General features: G+C 48.4%; 1 long non-coding RNA gene across 1 annotated transcript in view; it reads left to right on the forward strand.

Annotated features, from left to right (window-relative positions):
- The window catches only part of LOC138924602 (uncharacterized), a 32,380-nt gene extending 11,358 nt beyond the window's left edge, over window positions 1-21,022 (forward strand). The window contains exons 2-3 of the long non-coding RNA XR_011439591.1: window positions 6,023-6,225; window positions 20,910-21,022. This is a non-coding gene — a long non-coding RNA (uncharacterized lncRNA). The remainder of the gene's footprint in view (window positions 1-6,022; window positions 6,226-20,909) is intronic.
- The last annotated feature ends 1,915 nt before the right edge of the window (window positions 21,023-22,937 follow it).

Consider the following 22,937-nt stretch of genomic DNA (forward strand, 5'->3'; position numbering starts at 1 on the left):
CAAATCTCTTCTAGATGAGCCTTTAAGCTTTGTTTCTTCCTTTTTTGGGTTTAGTTTGCTGTTATTTTTAAATTTCTTGAAATGGAGACTTTGATAATTGACTTTCAGCTTTTCTTCTTTTATGTGCATTTAAACTTATAAAATTTTCCTCTGAGTGTGGCTTTAGCTTTAATTTCATAAGTTTTGATATGTTGTATTTTAATCATTTCAAAATATTTCTAATTTATGTTATTATTTCTTTTTGGCTCATAGATTATTTAGAAGAGTACTTGGAATTTTGAATTTTCCCCCAATTGTAGCTTAATTCCACTGTAGTCAGAAAACAGAGAATATAACCTGTGTGTTTTTAACTCTTTGAAATTGTTGAGATTTCAACATGTTGCTCAAATCTTCTATATATTTACTATATATTTAGTATATATATATTTTCCATTTATTATATTCTTATATATGTTTTTGTCTACTTATTCTGTCCATTTTAGATAGATATTTGATTGTGGATTCATCTGTTTTTTCCCTCTATTTGTATAAATATTTGCCTCATATATTTTAAACCCGTATTCTTAGGTGCATGTAAATTTGGAATTGTCATGTTTTCCTTGGATTGACCCTTTTATTATTATGAAATATCTTTATTAATGCTTCTGGCTTTTGAGTTTAATTTGATATTAGCATAACTTCAATAGCTTTTGTTTGGTTGGTGTTTGCATAGTATATCTTAAAAAAAAACCTTTTAACAGATGCACAGATCAATGGAACAGAGTTGAAAGCCCAGAAATAAACCCACACCTCTATGGACAACTAATCTCCAACAAAGAAGCCGAGAACATACAATGGAGAAAGGAAAGTCTCTTGAATAAATGGTGTTGGGAAAACTGGACAGCCACATGCAAATGAATGAAAGTAGAACATTATCTTAAGAAAAATTAACTCAAAATGAATTAAGGACTTGAATGTAAGACCTGAAATCATAAAAGTCCTAGAAGAAAATATAGGCAGCATGGTTTTTGACATCAGTCTTAGCAGTATCTTTTGGAATATGTTGTCTACTCAGGCAAGGGAAACAAAAGAAAGAATAAACAAATGAGACTATATGAGACTAAAAAGCTTCTTCTTGACAAAGGAAACCGTCAACAAAATGAAAAGACAACCCACCAACTGGGAGGAAATATTTGCAAATGATATATCTGACAAGCGGTTAATTTCAAAAATATATAAAGAACTCATACAGCTCAACAACAACAACAAAATGAACAACCTGATCAAAAAATTGGCACAGGATATGAACAGACATTTTTCCAAAGAAGATATACAGATGGCCAACAAACACATGAAATGATGTTCAACATCACTAATTATTAGGGAAATGAAAATCAAAACTACAAGGAGATATCACCTCACACCTATCAGAATGACTATAATTAACAAGACAAGAAATAACAAGTGTTGGAGAAGATGTGGAGAAAGGGCAATCCTCATACACTGCTGGTGGGAATGCAAATTTGTGCAGCCACTATGGAAAACAGTATGGAGATTTCTCAAAAAAATTAAAAATATAAATACCATATGATCTAGCTTTTCCGCTATTGGGCATTTATCCAAAGAACATGAAATCAATAATTCAAAAAGATTTATGCATCCCTGTGTTCATTGCAGCATTATTCACAATAGCTAAGATTGTAGAAGCAACCCAAGTGCCCATAGACAGATGAATGATAAAGAAGATGTGGCATGTATATATATATATGTATATATATATATATATAATGGAATACTACTTAACCATGAAAAAAGACAAAATTGTGCCATTTGTGACAACATGGATGGACACTGAGGGTATTATGCCAAGTGAAATAAGTCTGACAGAGAACGGCAAATACCATAGGATTTCACTCATATGTGGAAAATAAATAAACAAGCACATAGATAAGGAGAACAGATTGGTGGTTACCAGAGGGGAAGGGGGTTGGGGAGGGTGAAAGGGGTAAAAGGGCACATATGTATGGTGATGGATGAAAAGTAGACTATTGGTGGTGAACACGATGCAGTCTATACACAAACTGAAACGTAATAATGTACACCTGAAATTTACACAATGTTATAAGACAATTTGACCTCAATAAAATAATTTAAAAACTCCTTTTACTAGAAGGAAAAAAAAGATTGAATAGCACAAGCAGAGGCACTCACAACTAGAATATACAACTATGTACTGGGGGCTTTGGAGAGAAGAAGAAGAAGAAAAAAAGATTGGCAACAGTTGTTAGCACAGGTGCCAACCTTTTAAAAAGTGCTTAAAAAAATCTTTTTACTTTCACATTCTCTGTATCCTTTTATTTAAGGTATGACTCTTGTAAAGGTCGTAGAGTTAAACCTTGTGTTTTTATTCAATTTGATAATTTGTCTTTTACTTGATATGTTTAGTAAATTTACATTTATTATAATTGCTGATATATTTGGGCTTAAATCTACCTACCACTTTGTTATTTTTTCTTTGTTCACATGTTAAATGTTCCTTATCCCAAATTTCTCTTAAAACAATTTTCTGTATTTATTTCTGTATTTAATTTTCTACTGACTTATCTTCCAGTTCTCTAATTCTCTCTTCAGCTATATATAATCTGCTTTTACAGTCATATGTTGAGTTCTTTTTATTTACTTATTTTGAAAGATTAATTCTCTCTTTTCTATTTTTCAATGAGGTATAGTTTATATATGGTAAATGGTACAAATCCCAAGTGTTCATTTAGCCTGATGAATTGTTATACACACACACATCTAAATCTATCTATATCTATCTCCATATCCAAATAATTATCACCCATATCAGGATGTTTTAAGTTCCAAGCACCCCAAAGTCTTCCTAATACACCTTGCATTTGATGTTTCCCTCAAAGATAACCAATTTTTTTGACCTCTATCAGCATGTTTTAGTTTTGTTTATTTTTGAATTTCCTATAAATGGATCCCATGGTCTATACTCTTTTGCATCTGAGTTGTTTACCGAACATTATGTCTGAGATTCATCCATGCTGTTTTGTGTAGCAGTATTTTTTAAAAAATTGCTATGTAGCAATCCATTATGTGAATATATTACATTTTATTTATTCATTCTACTGTTAATGGACTTTTGAATTTTTTCCACAATATTATTCTCTTGTGATTTTTTTTCTCTTGGTCTTGTGTCCAGTGTGTCTGGTAATTTTTTTTTTGTTTTTGTTCATAATTATTAGTTTTGTTTTTTTTTAAAGATTGGCACCTGAGCTAACATCTGTTACCAATCTTCTTTTTTTTTTCTTCTTCTCCTCAAAGCCCCCCAGTACGTAGTTGTATATTCTAGTTGTAGGTCCTTCTGGTTCTGCTATGTGGGATGCCACCCCAGCATGGCCTGATGAGCAGTGCTAGGTCTGTGCCCAGGATCTGAACCAGTGAAACTCTGGGCCGCCAAAGCAGAGTGAGCAAACTTAACCACTCGGCCACAGGGCTGGCCGTGTGTCTGGTAATTTTTGGTAGAATGTTGGGCATTGTAATGAGAACTTATTGTGGCTCTAAGTTGTGTTATTTTCCTCTAAAGAGAGTTTACTTTTTTATGACAGGCTGTTAGATTAGGGGCAGATCAATCTAATTCAAACAGGTAGTGAGCTGCCTGGAGATGATTTCCAGCCTTGGTGAGGCCACGTCTATTTCTGGGTCATCGTTGTTCACAGATGGTGCTCCTTGGTGCCCCCTGAGCTCTAATTACTCCATAGCATAGTGAGAACACCCAGAGCTCTGCTTGGCTTTCCAGACTCTTGACTTTTGTTTTCTCCAGGGCCCGTCAGCCTCTGGGCCACCATTGGCAGGTCAGCAATCACTGTGGGGAGATAAGTGACTCAGAGTGTTGGGCTTCACTTCTGTTCATTTCCCTTGTCCCTTAAGGTCCTCAGGTTTTGGCTGACTTGGTAGTCTTGAACTCCAGTTTTCGTTCTTTCCCCATCCCTGTGAGATTGATGAAACTGCTTAACTTCTCTCACTCATAGTGGCCACTTTCTGCTTGGCTTCTAATCTTCTTGAATCCATGCTGCTTAGGAATTTTCAAATATCTGGAGGGCAGGAGCAGCACTTATGTCAGATTCACCTCAGTCAGTCTCCTTCTCCTTGGGATCTCCATGTTTTATCCAGCTTTTCTTGTTATTTTCGGCAGAGAGTTTTAGGTCTGATACAACCTGTTCTATCATGCCAGAAGCAGATTGATGAAATGATTCCAGATCACTTGTTTCAGTAGCCATTTGCATTTTATCAGTTGGATTTTAGATTTGGATTTCATAATTGTCCTGTGAAGTAGTTAGCAGAATTATCATCCCTAGTTTACTGATGGGGGACACTGAGGCCCAGAGGGGTAAAGCGGTTGATGGAGTTTCCATAGCCAGTTCATGGCAGACCCTCTTCTTTAACCCTTACTCAGCACTGAAGTCCTCTTGCACTGTACCTGACACCATCTGATGGAATCCAAACTGTGCTCAGGGAACAGGAAAAGCAGTAACTGAAGAAGGGGAACCTGGTGGGCGGTGGTTCAGTCGCTGAGTTAAGAGGAGAACACTCAGTGAAATTTGCTATAAACTAATGCCATGTGGATGCAATTATTTTCACTCTAAGTGGCCGGGAAGTCCCAGCAGCAAATAAGCCTGCTCCGTGTACAGGGAATGGGGCCATCAGCACCTCCTCTGAGCAGAGGCCCCGGAGCAAGCAGAGCTGCACAGCCCAGCCCCCGGGGAGCAGAGGTTCAGGAGCTGTGGGACGCCCTCTGGTGCTTGGCTGCTTCAGGAACGCCGCTTCAAATGCAAAGGGCAGCACTGCGGGGGGGCGGGAATCATGGCCTTTTCTAGTCTGATTTAGACGGCTGGCAAACTCATTTCACAAGCAGAATACCGTGTGGTCCACCTTTCCTGAGAGGAGTGCCAACACTGCCCCACGGGTGAGGAAATTGAGGCTCTGCAAGGCTGTGATGCCCCCAAGACGCAGAGCCTGGGCCTGGGCCACCCCGAGCGTCCTTCTGTGGGCCCGGCTCCGTCTCAGGGAGGGCCACTCAGGGAAGGACTCCGTTTGTTGTCGTTGTACCTCTGAGGGGAAGTGGCCCTCCTCAGGCGGCTTCCTGGGCGTCCTCTTGACTTTGCTTGTTCTAGGGTGGTGTGAAGCCTGGAGGATCTGGAGGCTGACACGGAGCTGGCACCCGGGGAGTGTTTGAGGAGAGCATGGAGAATGGGTGGCCAGCTTGTACCTGGTGTGACTGCCTGATGGAGCCTCCTCTGACCTTTCCTCATGCTGACTGCCTTAGTGCATCTGCTGGGGATGGGGTGATCATCTCGGGACAGGCGGCCTTAGGTTCCCTGGTCACCATTCCTTGCTCCGAGTCCCCTCAGCTCTGGGCTTCGTGAGTTTCTGTGAGTCTGTGTGTGACCTCCTGGGAACTGCTCCCTCAGCTCCCTTGGCACATGGTACCAAGGCCACCAGGGATCCTGTGAGGGAGACCAGGTGGCGTGGTTCCACTCAGACAGTCACTTTTCACACCCCTCACGGAAGCACTCCAGTCCCCACCAGGGAGCCAGGAAGCTCCGAGTGTTCTCTGTGGGGGAGGATGGAGGAGTCACACTTCCACGGCCTCACCAGCGGTTCCCGGAGCCCCTCAAAGGCCAATCACACCCCCTGCCTCACACCTCAGGCTCCTGGGGTAGGGTGTGCCATATTCCGTATTCCTTCCGTAATGCTCAGGTATCCTTTCTCCTCAGTGATGTGTCCTTTTAAATAGAAATGTGGACATTTGAGATCTATTTCCTCAAATTACCTCTTGTTATGGACTGAATTGTGCCCCCCAAAATTCCTATGTTGAAGCCTAGCCCCCAATACGGCTGTATTTGGAGATGGGGCCTCCAGGGGGGTAATTAAGGTTAAATGAGGTCATAACGGTGGGGCCCTCATCTGATAGGACTGGGGTCCTTATAAGAAGAGGAAGAGATTCCAGAGATCTCTCTCTTTGTGCACACAGAGGAAAGGCCACCTGAGGACACAGCGAGGAGGTGGCCGTCTACGAGCCAGGAGGAGAGGCCTCACCAGAAACCAACCCTGACGGCACCTCCATCTTGCACTTTTGACCCCCAGAACTGTGAGAAATGGAACTTTCCTGGCTCCTTAAAAACACTTCCTGTCTTGTGAAGCACGTCAAGTCCACTGCCTACAGAGTCTCTCCAGGTGAGCAGAATGAAGCAGGGCTTCAGCTGTCATGCCTGCACACGCACACCACACACACACCCCACGCACACACACACCCAACACACCACACATCTCACAGCCCCCCCACACCACATCACACACACACCCACACACAACCTTCCCATGCACCCCCATGTGCACACACCACATCCTCAAGCACACGTGCCCATCCAGCCCCACGTGTGTGTCCCCACAGCTGTGGCTTGGCGTGTGTGTTTGGGATATGGTTATGATTAGTGACTGAGGATTTGCTTCCATTTTGGGGATCACAGGTGTGGAGACTGGACTGCTCAGGCTCCCTCCGCGGGCACCACTGACCACCACCTGGTCTCTCTCGCTCACCTTTCTGAGCGCAGGAAGCACTCACCACCATGGGCCTTGGCAAAGTCGAGGGAGGTGGAGTGCTCATAGATTCCTTCCTGGGCTGGGGCCATTTGTCTGTTCCTTCATTCAGTCCTTCCTGTAGCGGGTTGAATTGTGACCCCCTCCAAAGGGCTTGTTGAAGTCCTAACCCCTGGTACCTGGGAGTGTGGCTTTATTTGGAAATAGGGTCTTTACGGATGTAAATAAGTTAAGATGAGGTCATGCTGGAATAAGGTTGGCCCTAAATCCAATGACTGGTCTCCTTAAAAGAGGAAGGAGAGGGAGGTTTGGATGAAGAGACTCAGAGGAGACCCAGAGGGAAGAAGGCCGGCGAAGATGGAGGCGGAGACTGACCCAACGCAGCTATGAGGGAGGCCAAGGATTGTTGGCAGCCCCCGGAAGTTGGAGAGGGCCCGGGATCAGATTCTCTCGCAGAGACTCCAGAGGCAACCAACTTTGCCAGAGCCTTGATTTTAGCCTTCTGGCCTCCTGAACTGGGAGAGAATAGATTTCTGTCGTTTTAAGCCCCCTGGGTCGTGGCAGCCTGGGAAACAAATACTATTCCAGAAGCATTTCTTGAGACCCTGCTAAATAGCAACCACTGCTCTGGGTGCTGGGCGAATATTACAGACCTGGTCCTGCCCTCCTGGGACTTTCAACCCGGTGAGCTGCAAAAAGATAAGAAGATGGAAAGTAAAAGTATCTCGCTGGTTGTCACGTGGACCCCAGAGGAGGGGGCTCCACCACGTGCCCATGTGGATTCTGGCTTACTTGGTGCTGTGTTCCAGGGACCATGCATCTTGTGAGGAGAGGATTTTTCCAGAACAACCCCAAGGATGGGGAAGGGTGGACAGATGGCTGTCTGTGCAAAGACCCAGAGGGGTGAAAGGGCATGGTTTAGGGTTCAAGTTTAATGAATATCATCCTGGATACACTGAATCAACTTTCAAATGGCACTGGCTCCCTGGTGCTGCTCGGGAGGCTGGTTTATGTTCGAGGACCCCCCTGGCCTTGCCGCCCTCGGCCATGCCTCTGCGTTGTACCTCGACCCGCACATTCCGGCATCTTTCCAAAAGCTGCTTCTAATTAGCCTCACCTTTGGCCCATGTGGCTGGAGGCCTGAGGTGGAGTCCACATTCTCATGAAGTGTTCCGAGTTATTCAAAAGCTGGACAGGCTGCCCTTCGTTCATAGTTTGGACGTGTTTTTGTGTTCTGGGAATCGTCAGTCTTGACAAACTTCTGCTTCCTGTCTGCCGCTGCCCTCCCCCAGGCCAGTGACTCCCCCTGCCCAGAAAGTCCTGGATGCAGGGCTGGTGACCTCAGCCCACGTGGCTCCTGTCACGAGCCTCGCTCCAGTCCAGTCTCACTGGAGCCCTGGCGACTGTGTGCGGTTACTAACCGTTTTCGAGAGAATATGACTTTCCGCTCATCCTGACTCCTCCTTGGCAGGGCCTATTCCCCAGGCGGTAACTTTCAGAACTGTTCTGGTTCCTCTCAAAGGAAAAACTCATCAACTTCCAGCAGTGTTTTCTAGAAGGACTTTGAAATGAGGAACTCCTCTGCCCTGGGGTTGACACCCATCTGAATGGCGGGACCCTTCCTGGCTGATCCATGGCATGATGGGAATTGTGTAGATGCGGGAGTGTTGGAATGTTCTCTGATTCCAACATCCTCTGTCTGTGCTCCTTGGTGGGACCGGGAAGAGTGTGAATAAGGAACGAAAGAATGATGGGTGGACAGGTGAGGGAATGAAACGTCTTCAAAGACTCTGACCAGGCGCTTTGGGGATGACTGTAGATGGACGGCTGGGCTTTTTGAAGCTTCTCCACTATGTTCTCATAGCCCGAAGCCTCGCTTTGACTAACCTTCTCCAAAGGCCCCCACCCCTCCAGCTGCACTGGGGGATTTAAAAAATATGCTGACTCGGGGGACCCAAGTGTAAGTGATGAGGTGTGGCCAGGCTCTCAGAGCTCCCTGCACCCTCCAGAAAACAGGAATGACCCACTGGAGGGCACCCGCCTGGTGTTGATCTTGGGCCCTGTCCTCACAACACGCAGCCAGGAAGGCGGAAGGCCCAGGCAACCTGGTCCTCTGTCATGTTCCCGCCCAGGCCTCCTGACTTGCACGTGAGCCCGTCCTCAGCCTGCTCCCAGGCCCTGTGTCTGACCTCTGGGCTAGCTCACCTTCAGGATACTTGAGCCCTCTTTCTTTTGGGCAGGATGTATTTCCCTATATTTTCTGCCTCCTCTGCCCTCTGCAGTCACCTGGTCTGACATTCGTGGTTGGGCGAACATTGGTGTCTGCCAGGCTCTGCTCTAGGCACTGGGATGTGCCAGGCCCTCAGGGAGCCCAAAGGCTGGTGGGGATGCTGAAGTGGCGAATTTGCCCTGGTGTCTGATGTCTGCGTGATCCGGGGCTGTTATTCTGCGGGGCTGGCAGCTGGCAGACAGGACCTCCTCTGCTCCGTCAGCTTGTCCTGAACTGACACCTGGGGCCTGGACGAATCCTAGTCTGTGTCTGTCAGAGGAAGGGAGGCAGCCCCCACCTCCGGGAGCTCTCCAGGGGCTCCGCGAGCACCCCCCGGCAGCCCCAGGGCCTCCCCAAGGAATCTGTGGGACTGTGGCACAACCCAAGGGCACTTTGGACCACCAGCAATGAGCCTGCCAGAATGGAGAAGGTCCCAGTCTCCCTGAGCTTGCAGCCCCCATGGGGTGTCCCCTCCCCACTCATGGGGCCTGGCTGGGCCATCATCACCTCGAGCGCTTGTATCCACTGCAGATCTGCCCACTTGAAGCTCCTTGGGGTATTTATTCATTTGTACCTTGGAAGTTGGCTTTCTGTGGTTTGTGTGTGTGTGTACGTGTGTGTGTGTGACACTCTGATAAAGAACAGAAAAGTGGTTTCGAAGAAGTGAAAACAGCTGAATATAAAACTTCGAATGTGACTTCAGTGCTTCCAGAGCAGTGCTTCTCAACTGGGGCGACTTTGCCCCGCTGGGGACGGTGGCCCTGGCTGCAGGTGATTTTGGTTGCCACAACTGCAGAGGTTGCATGCAGTGTGTGGGGCCAGGGGTGCTGTTCAAGGTCCTGCAATATACAGGACAGCCCTCAATGAGGAATGACCTGCCCAAATGTCAACAGTGTCACTGCTGAGAAGTCTGGGCTAGAGTGTGACACTTTGGAAATAGGTGGTGGGGATCTTGGGGAAGCTGATTGCCTTTTTTCTCCTTGGTTTCTCTCTAAAGAGCAGATGACGTCACCGGAGATCTCCTTGTTTGGAAGTGTGCATCCACACTAGGGAGGGCACAAGCCTTCTTTTGGGGCCCTCCGTCCTGTCCCCACTACCAACCATCCACAGAGAGTGGGACACGGTACCAGGCCTCCTCCCCAGGGAGCAGCAGTTCGGAGGCACAGAGGGTGGAGCCCTTGTGCCACGGACATGCCTTCTTTGGCTGGCCTCCTTGGGTTCTCTTTTCTCTTGGCATTGCTCCTCTCTCTGGGAGCCCGGGCTGCTGGTGTGGAACGGCAAGCCAGGCCTTCTGCTCCATTGCGCCCAAAATGGCCTGGGACAGACTTAGGGGACTTCTGCTCTTGCCTTATGTATAAACCACATTTTCTAGTTTCTGTGTCTGATGTTTTGACATCTGGGACCTTGTTGACTCGGGAGAGACTGCCCCTTCCAGGTTAGTCAATTCTAGCAAGCTCTTCGCTGGGGAGCATGGCTCTGATGGTTGATCAGGAGCCTCTGCCCCAAGCTGGCCTGCTTTAGCTGGGCTCTTACGCTGTGAGACACACTAACCCTGTCCCCTCCCTAATCTGCCAGCCAGGCATCAGACAGCTAGTGACAGCCCCTACAGAGCCCACTCAACTTATTCAATCCAGCCAGTCCTAATCTGGTCGGCCCCTTACCCTGTCTCGCCCATTCCTTCCTTCCAAACCTCAATAAAGACATTCCCATAATTCCTCTCACTCACTCTCTCTCTCTGCCTGCGGCTGACCTTGGTCCCACGTGGAGTGATATGCCCCCTTTCTCTTGGGAACTCTGAGTAATAAACTATCTTTTCAATGGCAATCACCTCCTGATCTGTGGGCCTCACCATACCTGAGTAAAGCCAAAATCCTAGTACATTTTGATACAGCTTATGGAGGAACGTTCTCTTGTGTCATGGTGCTTTTCTCCTGAGCTTACTTGTACCTCTCTCTTCTCACCATCCTTCCTTCCTTCTTTCCACCCACTCATCCATCCATCCATCCACCATCCATCTGTCCATCCATCCACCCACCCATCCACCCATCCATCCATCCATCCATCCATCCACCCATCCATCCATCTGCAACTCTATACTGGGTGTGTGCTGGGCACTGTGCTAGGCCCTGGATTCAGCAGAAAACAAGGTAGGCCAGGTCCTCTCCTCAGGAGCTTATGTTCTAGGACCCCCTGGTGCCCCTGTGGAACCCAACCACCTCACAGCAGATCTCAGTGGGTGAATGGCCACGCAGCCCCTGGATAGCAATGAGCGTGCATTTGTCTAGCCTGTTTTCAGTGTCTGAAGGCCCTCTGGGGACCAGTAGGGTGGGGGCCACAGTGGGAGGTGGTCCCAATGACTGCCACCTCATAGACGTAGCTCACATTTGGAGAAGTGATTTTCTGGACGTGACAGGAAATCTGACATTTTGATTCTCCAGGTTTCAGATGCCAGGACAGACTCAGAGAGCTTTATCTTGAGGATGAGCAGAAAGAGCCAGAGTGGAGGAGGGGCAGACGGGGGATGCAGCAAGAGCTGAAACCCTGCAGCACCATCCTATCCCTGCGTTTCTGCCCTCTCCCCGGTCTCTAGTCCATCACACATCTCTTGAGTGTGTGTTTTCTTGTGACTTTGCGACTCACTTTCTCCTCCTCGGATTGGGTGCTCTCTATTTCTGGGGTTTGAGGGAGGATAGATTGGCCCTCCCTCCCCTCCAGATTCTGAAGCAATTGAGAAATAGACAAAGGCATCAGATACAGATCAATATATCAATCTCATCACTGGTAAAGATGGACTGGAGAAACCATTTGGGCATTCTGGTTCTTCCCATTGGGACGGCTGTAGAGGCCCGTGGAGCAGAGGGCCTGCCCTGGTGGCAGGGAGGAGAGAGACAGGGACTGGGACCAAAGGGTAGAGCACAGTTGATGCCATGGGCTGAGGCTGGCTCTGGGACAAGGAAGGGATGGTCACCCTGCAGCTGATGTGGGGGCCTCAGTCAACCCTGCTTCTGAATGGAACCTTTACCCCTAGGGGCCCACGCTGCCATGTGGCCCAGGCCCCTCCCCTTCTCCTAGGAGGGGCGGAGTTTTCACCCATGCTGGAGACCTCCATTATCGCCTGCCTGTGCCCAGGAGTCTCCCAGCTCCACGTCCCCAGAGCACCTCACCCTCCAGGGCCCATGCACCGAAAACTGAAAACTCAAGTGGAAAACAAATCTCTAAGATGCCCCTTCCCCACCCAAACCTGGAGTCTTCCTGGGTTCCTGGCACCGTCACCCCATCATCAGCCCCTGACAATTTCACCTGCAAACCCCACCCACCCAGATCCTGCTCCCCACTCCTCCAGGCTGCGTGGTCTGTCACTGGTTCCTCTTGACCTGGCCAATCTCTTCTGAAACCAAAGCACAAGTCAGATGATGTCACCCTTCTGCCTAGAAGCCTGCCGGGATCCCTGTGACCCTGAGGGTGGAACCCAGCCTCCTGCCCCCACCGACAAAGCCCTGCCTGCCTCTCCACCCTGACCTGCCCCCTTGCTCCCTGGGCTTCAGCCACGTGACCTTCCCATGCCCCAAACTCACCACGATGCCAGTGACCAGGAGCTTAAAGCAAGAGACGAGGATGGCATGCTTTCCCTTCCCCCAGAGCCTCATGCCTTCGGCCTCACTGTCCACTTGAAATCCTGTTCTAGATGCCAGAAAATGAGCATCAGTCTCCTCTTTTAAATTCCTGTTTTACCGTCCTGACTTTACCCCTCAGCCCCACCCACCATGGGGGTAAAAAGCTTATGAAGATGGTTCTTAAAATACACCTTGTTAATGGGTCAAAGCCTCTCTCAGGGATGCTGGGCTATTGAGGCTGGGGGTTCAGCCAACTCCAGGGGCTCCAGCCAAAGGACCCTTCTCCAGCCCCATCTGTTTGTGAGCCTCCGTCTCTCCTGCAGGCCCAGGATTCTGAGCAGGGCGAGACCCAGCTGACAGAGAGGCAGGAAGGGGTCGCCCCGCCTGTCAGAGGAGGCCGGTCCTGGCAGGGCGAGGGGCCTCTCAGCAGGTGACAGTGCTTCTGGCCAGAGGGAGGGCTTCTTTGCTGCGAGCACTTGGTTACTCTGGGGCCTCCAAAACCAGCTCTGGGTACAGGAGGTCCCCAAGACCGCCCTCAGGCTCAGTGATTCACTAGAAGGACTCGCAGGATTCAGAAAAGGCTGTTATGCTCAGGGCTGTGGTTTATTACAACGAAAGCAGACAGACTCAAATCAGCAAAGAGTGACGTCCAGGAGAGACCAGACCAAGTTTCCAGGTGTCCCTCTCAGTGGAGTCACGCAGTCACGCTTAATTTCCCCAGCATGGATGCGGGACAACACGGGTGAAGTGTTGCCACTCAGGGAAGCTCGCTCGAGTGCTGGTGTCCAGTGCTATTAGTGGGGGTCAGTCATGTAAGCATCCCATGACCCTGTGACTGACCTCAGCTGCTCAGCCACCAGTCTCCCGAGAAAGACAGGCATTCACCATAGATCACATTGTTGGCATGAGCCATCTGGTCACCTGGTACAAGCTCTGGTCGTTCCACTCCATACTCATCTGCTTCTTTCATCTCCTACTTCTGAAATCTTGTCTTCAGACCCCGTCCGCCATCCAGCCTGGGATGCTTCAAGATTTAGCAGCCGTTCTCAGCTTGCCTCTAAAAGTTCAGATTCATTTTGGCCCCCTTTCCCCTGTCTGCTGTCTGAATTCAAGAGTTTTGGAAACTGATTGCCTTTCTGATGGTAAGGCAGGCATCTTGTTTTGGACACAGGCCAGCTTGTCATTGGGGGAACCACTAACTGGGCTCACCCAAGACCCTGGACTCTTTCTCTTTCCCACAAGGCCTCATGCCCTCCAGGTTCCCACGTCCCAAGACTGCCTCTCCCCGTGATTACCCTGGAATCCCATTAGGACACCTGTGTCTCCCATGTTCCCCTTCCTACTCTTGACTGTGGGGCATTGACTCTGGCTTGTTCTTCCATTCTTGTCCTTCATTTGGACTATGATTCCACCTCCCCACCACAGTGGTACCTGCACCACTGTCCCTCACTACCTATGGGGGATTGGTTCCAGGATCTCCCTCTGATACCCAAATCCATGGATACTCAAATCTCTTATACAAAATGGAGTAGTATTTGCGTATAACCTAAATAATCCTTTTGTATACTTTAAATCATCTTTAGATTACTTATAATACATAATACAATGTAAATGCTGTGTAAATAGTCGTTATACTGTATGTTTAGGGAATAATGACGAGAAAGAAAAGTCTGTGCAACTTCAGTGCATATGCAACCATCTTAGGCCTTTCAAACTGCAGTTGGTTGAATCCATGGGTGTGGAACCCATGGCTATGGAGGGCCGACTGCACTCAGTCTGACCATGCCCTGCACCCCTACCTTGGCCTCAACTGAGGGGTCCATGAACTTACAGTCAGGTCAAGCTCAACAAGGTCAGAGAGGAACTGCTGGTAGTAATGATTGGTTAATACAAGGCTCAGGCAGGAGAGAGGATGGTATGGAGCCCAAAGTCTCCTTTGTGTGGTTCACCATTCATTGCCCAGCCAGGCTCAGCATCTTAGGGAGGGGGCAATTTCAGGTCACCCCAGTCTCGTGTTTCCCAGGTGACATTCGGCAAGAGGCATACGGTTTCCCATCTGGTTGCAAGAGGTGATGGAAAGGACAGCCCACTACTGGGAAAGCAATGGGCTGCCTCCCCTGGGAAAGAGGGGCTGGATGAGCCCCTAGGGTGCAGATTTTGACCCTTAGTACAGTGTGGGTGGGAGCACTGCTGTACTGGATGCAATGGTTCAGGTGGGGCTGACCAGGTCCCTCTCTGCTAAACTGAATCAAGGATAGAAACCTTACCTCTCTTTATGTCCCCTGACTATAGCCCATTTATAATGTCATTGTTTTAAATATTTCCTCTAAATATATTTAGTACCACATCGCATGGTGTTATAATTTCATTTCACACATCAAAAATAATTTAGAAAATTCGAGAGGAGAAGGAAAGCCTACTGTAATTCTGCATATCTTTTTCTTGTATGTGTCTTTCTTCCTTTCTGGTGCTCCCAATTTCCTTCTTTTGCTGTCTCCTTTCTGTTTGGAGATCTCCCTCAGTCGTTCTTTAGGGCAGGTCTGCTGGTGACAAATTCCCTTAGTTGTCCTTCATCTAAGAATATTTGATTTCCCCTCCGTTTCTGGAGGATATTTTCTTGTTTTTTTCTCTGTAGTAAGATGTTATTTTTCTCTGGCTCCTTTCAAGATCTCTTCCTTGTCTTGAGTTTTCAGACATTTATTATTATGTGTCTTGGCACAGATTTCTTTGGGTTTGTCCTGATTGGATGTTGTTAAGCTTCTTGGATCTGGAGGTTTATGTCTTTTACCAAATTGGTGAAATTTTCAGCCATTATACCTTTGAGTATTTTTCAGTCCCTTCCCATTTTCTCCTCTCCTTCTGGGACTCTGATGACATAAACAGTTAACATTTTGTTATAGTTCCACAGGTCTCCGAGACCCTTTATTAACATCTTTTTCAGGACATCTTCTGTCCATGTTCAGTTTGGATGATGTCTGTTGTTCTGTCTCCTGGTTCACTGAGTCTTTCTTCTATCCTATCCATTCTGCTGTTGAGCTTATCCACTGAGCTTTACATTTCAGTCATTGAACTTCTTAGTCCTTAAATTTCCATTTAAAATATATATATTCTACTTCTTAGTTGAGACTTTCTATTTCCTTGCTGAGGCTTTCATTATTTTTCATTTGTTTCAATCGTATTTGTAATTGCTTGTTGAAGCATTTTTATCATGGTTGCTTTAAAATCTTTGTCAGATAATTCCAGTGGTCTCTGCCATCTCATTGTTGACATCTATTGATTGTCTTTTTTCACTTAGTTTGAGGTCTTCTTGGTTCTTGGTATGATGAGTGATTTTCGGTTGAAGCTTGTGGCACCGCTCTGGCAGGGAAGGGGTGCTCCCTCTTTACTGTGCTGGAAGTGGAAATCGGGGCTCCCCACTCAGCCTTTCCTGTCATGATGAAGGAGGGGCCAGTTTTCTCTGTGATGTTTGGCTGGTGCAGAGCTGTTATGGTCTAAAATTCTTCTGTTCTGCTAGGCTGTCTCTTTTCTGATCCTTTGACTAGAGAGAGCAGACTTTTGTTGGGGTTTCACCCATTGACCTTCCTGGGTTCCAACTTTGTTCAACTCCCAATCTGCAACATATGAGGCAAAGGAAAAGCCAGGGAAGCCCCCATTGTGTCATCGCTTGGGTCCTGGGGTCTCTAGCTGGTCTACCGTCTTCTCTCCACCTTTCCTGTGTTTTTTTTTGTTTGTTTTCTGTATAGTGTCCAGGGTTTTTAGCTGTACTTCGAGGGAGAAATAGGGAAAAGTAGACCCACTTCATCTTCCTGGAAGCAGAGGAACATGAGTTCCTTCTATAATCAGAAAAAATAAAATGCAATAGTATTTCGTCAAGCGCAACAAGTTAATTGGGTTGAAGAGATTAGAGAATGAACAGAAGGCTGCCTTCAAGCTGAAATAAATCTTCCAAGTGAAAACTCAAGGGGCCGGTCGTAACAGAACTGGATAATAAAATCACTCTTTTGCTCATAAATTTTTCTATTTAAATATTTTGACCAGAATTGCCAGTGAAGTTTTGTATGTTTACATTCACTCGTGACAAAGGAAGGTGGATGCCAGAAGGGGTCACAGCCCTGTGTAGTCCATAAAATTAATACCTGGGAAATTGGACTTTTGCTTCCCCATTCTTATTTTTCTCAGCTTTTAGCTAAAACAATGATTATTTTTCCTACCAGAAGTCCTTCCCGTAAGGTCTACTTAAGTGTTTGAGCAGATCGGGAAAGCAGCAGAGGGGGGCACACGGGCGATTTGAGCCTGTGACCACGCCTGCTGGCTCCTCTCCCCACTTCTTTAACCCAGACCACTGCTCCCTCGGAAAGGAGAGCAAGGATGAGGTTTCCAGATTCAAAAGGAGGTTGAGAAACGACCTTACCCATTTTATGGCATTTCCTTCTGGGCGGCACCTGAGGGGAGAGTTAGCGTGTTCTGAGGACAGAATGGGAAGGCGACCAGACCCGTCATGCCCCGAGTCCCTGCCTCTCTTCACGCTCCAGCGGTCTCCCCTAAGCCCCTCCATTCCTGTCTGCGACACAGCCCCTACCTACGGGGTGGAGAGAAGGAGTCTTGTTTGTTCTCTTCTCATTATTGAGATCACAGGAACAACTAGCATCACTTGGCTCTAAGGGACAATGGTCTAGTTTGGGTTCTTGGATGCTCTCGCTACATTCATTCATTCCTTCATTTGTTCATTCCTCAAACACGTACAGAGTGTAGACCAAGTCTGTGAACCTGGCTGATAGTCTTCACAAGGCTCTGATCGTACCTCTGGTGATGCTTCATGGCTGCCCACTTAATATTCACACAGCGGGGCTTTTCGTGGCGTGGTGGTCAAAGGGAGGCAGAGACTGGACGTAGTGACGTGAAAAGGCCAGGCGAGCACCTGCTTGCACCGGGCTCTTCCAGGGAGCATGGCTTCGTTCATGTGCACAGTCGTCACCTCTCAGTGTGACAATAGTCACACCGCTTCTTTCAAAACCGGCAAAGCAGGTGCCTGGACATACCGCCCACCTCCCTGCCACGTGTATATAAATCGAAGAACTAGGTTGTATTTCTCTTTGAAAGATGTCCTCTTTCACTTCCTCCTCCGTCGCCTTCTGTCTCCTCCAAGATGAACAAATGCAGACATGTGGATTATATTCCATTTCCTTCCATCCTTCTTTGCAACTATATGCTTAAAAACCCAATAAACTAGGGGAAAAAAATGAATCACCCTGAACCCTGGTTGTAATTTCTACTCTGCCACCAGCCAGCTGTGCCACCTTGGGAAAGTCACTCACCTTTCCTGAGCTTCAGTTTCCTGACTGTCACAATGGAAGGGGTGGGTCCTATGGCAGCCCATCAAAAGGGCACTTAGTTTGGGCATCAGTTCAAATCTTGTTCTTTTCGCTAGGACTCAGATTGAAAAGTTAGAAGCACCCTTTTCTTGTGCATAGAATACTTTTTGATCGCTTAGATGCACTTCAAACAGGCTGCAAGCACATTGGCTCCTACTGCTCCAAAAGGAGGCATGGGAACCAGCAAAGCCAGAGCTGTCCGTTCTGCTTGGGAGGCGTAAGATGTCTAGATGGAAGGTGCTAGAACTTGTGCCTGAGGAGTGTTCTTACCAGCTGCTCTCTCTCAGGAAATGTTCTCTTCTTCTCCACTTACATATCTCATTCCTGGGGCCATCTGATCTTAGCAAGGAGGACCCTCAAATAAGACGAGTCTTATTGACGTAGTCGATTCCTGATCTTGAGATATCGAGAGGCTTGTTTCTTATTCAGAAACAAACTAAACACGTGCACTTTGATCTCTGAGGGCAAATGGGGGCCGCACAGGATGGTGTGACCCCAAAGTGCCAGGTCCCTTACTATTTACGTGGGTCTCCCTGGTGGCAGCGTGGGAGGAGGCTCTGGAGGGAGGGGAGATGGGCGGACTGCCGTAGTCCGGGTGAGGGCTGGCGAGGGTTTGGTTAGGGCACCACAAGAGAGGTGGGTGGGAGATTTGAGAAACATTTAGAAGCCGAGTGAGCAGGACTTGGAGACTGGCTGAGTGAGGGGCTGAGAGGGGTTGAGGATGAGGGGCTTCTAGTCTGGATGGCAAGGCAGATGAGAAGACTGAGACAGAGGCTGCTGGTGAGGAGCAGGTCTGGGGTGCGACGGAGGGGTGCAATCCGGGCCTGCTGAGGAGCAATGGGAGAGCGGCCGAGGATGAGCACCGGGGCTGTCCCTGCGAGGGGCACCAGCTGCAGCCTTGCTGGACGTGGGTCTTTGGCACCAGGCCCACCCAGGCTGATGTTCAGTTTAGGGGGTTTCTGGCTTTCTGGACCAAGTCACTGGCCAAGGCAGGTGTTCTCGGTTGAGTTGGTGAGGCCACTGCTCAGGAGGATGCAGATGAGCAGTGAATGGGACGGTCTAAGACAGTGCTGGACACCACACATGCAATGTGGGCTACTGCCTCTGTTAGCTAATTCCACTTGTTTCTTTTTCTTTTTCTCTTTGGTGAGGAAGATTGGCCTTGAGCTAACATCTGTTGCCAATGTTCCTCTTTTTGCTTGAGGAAGATTGTTGCTGAGCTAACATCTGTGCTGATCTTCCTCTATTTTGTTTGTGGGTCACTGCCACAGTGTGGCTTGATGAGTGCTGTGTGGGTCCATACCTGGGATTTGAACGCATGAACTCTGGGCTGCCGAAGCGAAGTGCGTGAACTTAACCACTATGCCACTGGGCCAGCCCCTCTTTTTCCGTTTTTTTTAATGTGGCCACTAGAAAATTTAACGTTGCATCTATGCCACATTAAAACAGTAAAAAGAAACAGGTGATATTCATTTTAATAATATATTTTATTTATTTATTTATTTATTTTATTTATTAAGAAATTTGTTGTTGTTGAGGAAGACTGGCCCTGAACTAACACCTGTTGCCAATCTTCCTCTTTTTGCTTGAGGAAGAGTGGCCCTGAGCTAACATCTGTGCCCATCTTCCTCTATTTTATATGTGGGATGCTGCCACAGCACGGCTTCATGAGTAGTGTAGGTCCATGCCTAGGATCCAAACCTGTGAACCTGGGCCACCAAAGCAGAACGTGCCGAACTTAACCACTATGCCACCGGGCTGGCCCCAAAACATATTTTATTTAACCCATTTTCTTTAAAATATTATTTCAACTTGTTATCAGTATAAAAATTATCAATGAAATATTGCATGTCCTCTTTTTGTACCTAGTCTTTGACACCAGTGTGTGTTTGACACTTACTGCACATCTCAATGGCCTCATGTGGACAGTGGCCCCCCTATTGGACAGCACAGGTCTAAGAGGCAGGATGGGGCCGGGCACGGAGCTTGGTGCTTAGGTGGCTCTGTGGGATAGTCAGGTCCCCATGAAGGGAGGGAGGGTCTCCCCTGGGTGGATTCTTGTCTCTCTCAAAGAAGAGCTGGTGGACAGGAAGATGCGTGGTAGGACTTTGCATCTGACTGGGAGGGGCCTCCTCCTGGTCTTTTTGGCTACAGGGTCATATTTCCTCAAACATGCCCTCATTCTCTGGGGAGGATGGCAGAACACAAGGGAGCCACTTCAATGACCGCCAGAGCCCATGGCTCCACAAGGAGCCGCTCCCCATCAGGATGGGGCTCCTGGACGAGGGTTCTGGCACATGGTCTGTGGCTCTGGTCAGCGTGTTTTGGGAAGAACATGCATGGCCCTTCACTCCTGCAGGGAGCAGAGAAGGTCTGGTTAGTTATGAAGGTGGAGTCAGGCTGAAGGCCCACTTTCAGGGATGGAATTTCCACTCCCCCAAATAAAGACACTTGGACTCTTTCTGTAAGTCGTTAACTCCCAACACCACCAACTTCTGCAATGCTGGTGGATGTCTGAATATCTCATTTTGACCGTTCCTATGTAGTAATCAAAAATTGCTATTTTTCTACAAAAACCCAGGAATAGACCGACCGTCAGCTAGGTAGCACTGGTAATCTCACGTTTCGTCTTTAAATACTGGTTGTGTTTTTCTTGGTGAGCCATCTCTCTAAAGCCTGGCTCCCTGCAAACCCTACTTGCAAGTCAAATTTCTTTACTCAATGCTTTGTCTCTATGTTCCTTTGGCATAATCGGGGCAGAACAACGATGAAAGTCATAGTCTGATGGGGTGGCCAGCACAGTGGGACACACAGGAGGGGACCTGACCGCATGAGAGTGCCTGGCCCTTGTGGGCCTGGACAAGTCCTGGGAACCAGGAATGAGGTGGCCTCGCTGTCCTTCTGGGATGTGGAACACTCCCAAGCCCAGGCCCACCTCGGGGACCTCGGGGTCAGCTCCTTGCCGGACAGAGGCTGTGGCAGGAGGGCCGGCCTGGGAGGTGGGAGCATCCTGCAGAGGCCCCCGGGGCACGGTGAATGGGCCGTTTGTGTGTTCTGAACGTCCAGGATCACAGGAATGCAGCCCAGTCCCACAGCAGAGGAAGGAACGGAGCTGAGAGCCGAGAAATCCTAATAAAGCACCACTCCCGGGAACCCGCTTCAATGAATCACTGCTAAGGTAATAATAACCCTTCTGGCAAATGCGTTTTCTCCGCGCCAAGCCAAAACATATCCCGTCCGACAAAGGGCCCTGTGACCGGCGGTGGGGCAGGCCCGCCAAGCGGAGGTTCTCGAAGGTCTTAAATTCTGTTCTTCTCGCAGGGCTGGGCCTGACGAGGAATTTAGAGGACTCCGCTGCTTCATGAAACGTTCTGGGGCTGTATTTACTTAACAGATATGTGTATTTATAGGGGTTCTACTCAGAACGGAAAATAAACTTTAAAAAATATCTTTATATCAATCTCATTTATAGTTTCAGATTAAGTGACTTTTTTGGGCCAAGAGAATTGAAAGTACTCTGAAGAATGCCATGTTGGCAGCCCCAGTAGGATGAGGATATTGGAAGAGTTATGGATCATTTTCTCCCTGTTAAACTCAGCTCTGTGCCCTAGGGTAGCTACTGGCTGGTGGAAGGGCCAAGGGCTTATAAAATTGGCCCCCCCTCTTTTGCACGCGCCCAGCTCAGATTTGAGGCGTGTCTAACAGCCCTGGGGTGGGAGGGGTGCTCCTCCAGCCAGCCGACGGGCTCCCAGCCACGCTCCTCTGCTGCAGGGGAGGCCTGCCTGGAGGCCGTTCTGATAGTCACGGTGGTGCCACACACGCCCCTCTCTTTCCCGAGTCAAACCAACCGGGTGTCACCTTGAGGACCTCCCTCTCCTCCCCGGCTTCGGCTCCTTTACTTTTAAAATTAGAGGAAGGGCTATTTCACAGCAAGTGTGAAGCCCCCACTGCCACTGCCACCTCCCATGCCCGGGACAAACACTGTGGATCCGTTATGACACCGCCTTCTTGGAGGACAGACGCGCCTCGGGGTCTCCCTTGACAGACCACCATAGGCCACCGGCTCAACCAGTCAGCAGACAAAGCCTATTGGCCACCAGGACACTGGGTCATTCATTCCTTTGTCCACACAGTCACACTTTTATGACTTCTTTACTGTACGCTCAGTTCTGCGGGGGTGAAAGGTCACACACGGATTCTAGCCTCAGGTGGTCTGTTAAGTTAGAGCGTGTTAGAAGTCAGAAGGCAATATGTGAAGAAGTTTCAGATTAGCAAAGCATGCCATTGTAGTGTTTATATCTCCTGGGCGCTTATCAAAAGCAATAAAATGGTGGGCAGAGTGTTATCACTCACTTATTTATTTAACAAATATCTCTTGTTTGCCTAAGATGTGCAAGGCCCTCTTCTGGGCTTGGTAAGAAACATGAGTGTGGATTAAGTGTGGATGGTGCTGACCCCGAGGGTGTGTGTGCATCTCTGCGTGCGCGTGTGTATCCATGCTCATGTGCGTGTGGGGTACAGGTTGGGAGCAGATCATGTATGGAGCTCCATCAGGTGTCAGCTGGACCCCAGGCCGGGGTCCTCACCTGCTTTTTCTCATTGAAAGCTGGTAGTCTATCAGCCCTGGTTTCCAGAAGAGGAAACTGAGGCACAGAGAGGTTAAATAATTCCCCTGTGGTCATGTGGAAAGTGGCTGGCAGAGCCAAGATACAGCCCCATGTTACTTTGATTCCAAAGCTGGGACCTCTTCCACCTCACCCATTTATAAATAACCTCAGTGTGCGCCATTTCATCACAAGGAGTGCCATGGAAGCTGCCATCCTGTGTTGTGTGTTTCAGAGAAGGAGAGAGGGGTGTGGACCATCTGGGGTCTCCCAGGATGGGGGGTGTGGGTGGCAGAGGCCATCTTAGGTTTTGTAAAGCATGTCCTGGATGCTGGGGCTGCTGTGGGTGTCTGGAGTTGGGGTGGGGGAGGTTTGCAAGCACAGGGACTGCTGGGGAGGATGGCAGACCCTACTCCACTCCCACGGCGGTGCTCCTGAGGGTGGCCTGTGGTCCACGTGCTCCCCTGGGCGTTGGGGCTCAGGGTTGGGG

This window comes from Equus caballus, chromosome 6 (assembly GCF_041296265.1).
Source record: "Equus caballus isolate H_3958 breed thoroughbred chromosome 6, TB-T2T, whole genome shotgun sequence".
Taxonomy (NCBI): Eukaryota; Metazoa; Chordata; class Mammalia; order Perissodactyla; family Equidae; genus Equus; species Equus caballus.